Genomic DNA, 851 nt, shown 5'->3' with positions numbered 1-851 from the left:
TGATGCTGACCCCTTTCCTCAAATCAGATATTCAGCGAGCTTCACAGGGGACTGTCCACAAAAGACCCCTGGGTCTTACTCAGGGAAAGTCAAACCACCCCTCACCTCCACCCTCCCAACAGCCCTGGGCTCACACTCGATTCCGTTCACCCAGGAAGTCAGTCAGCCTCTGACTGTGCTTACACCGCCTGTGGTCTGGATACATGAATGTCTTGTTTTCCCTCTCGTGTTAAGCCCTTGTTACATCTTATCTGTCTGTCCCTTTCATCTCCGTGTGTGTGAAATTCCCGTGGAGGGCACTGGGGCCTGTGCCCGGCCCTGAAGATCAAAGCACACTTTCTGCTCTGCCCTCCACTCAAGACACTGCCCTTGCCGGACTGGGTTCCCATCTCCTGCCCTCATCCAGCTCCTTCAGGCTCAGGGCAAGTAACGGCTTCCAGGTCCCTGGTCCTGGGTCCCTCGCCATCCTCGACGGTTCCCTTCACCCTGCCAATGCCTCTGTCAACAGCTCCTTCAAAAATATAGTTCACTTGGGCCGGCTGAGTGGTGCGTTGGTTAGGAGTTGGGTTGGGATGCCAGCTCTGAGCAGCAGGGCCCTGGTTCGGATCCCACATATAAGGGCCAGTGACACTGCCCTCTACAGCTAAGATGGTGAACAACAGCTCAACCTGGAGCTGGGCTGCGGTGAGCCGTTGGCGACGGCATGGGCTGCAGTGGGGCTGGCTGGCAGCAGGCGTGGGCTTTCGTGAGCTGATGAGCCGCCGTGAGCGGCTGTTCAATGGCTGGCAAGTGAGTGACTGCCTCAGTTGGGAAGAGCGCAATGATAATACCAACATGGGCCAGTGAAGCAA

The sequence above is a fragment of the Hipposideros armiger genome, unplaced genomic scaffold (genome assembly GCF_001890085.2).
Source record: "Hipposideros armiger isolate ML-2016 unplaced genomic scaffold, ASM189008v1 scaffold_22, whole genome shotgun sequence".
NCBI classification, from domain to species: Eukaryota; Metazoa; Chordata; class Mammalia; order Chiroptera; family Hipposideridae; genus Hipposideros; species Hipposideros armiger.
Note: the sequence above shows the minus strand (reverse complement) of the source record.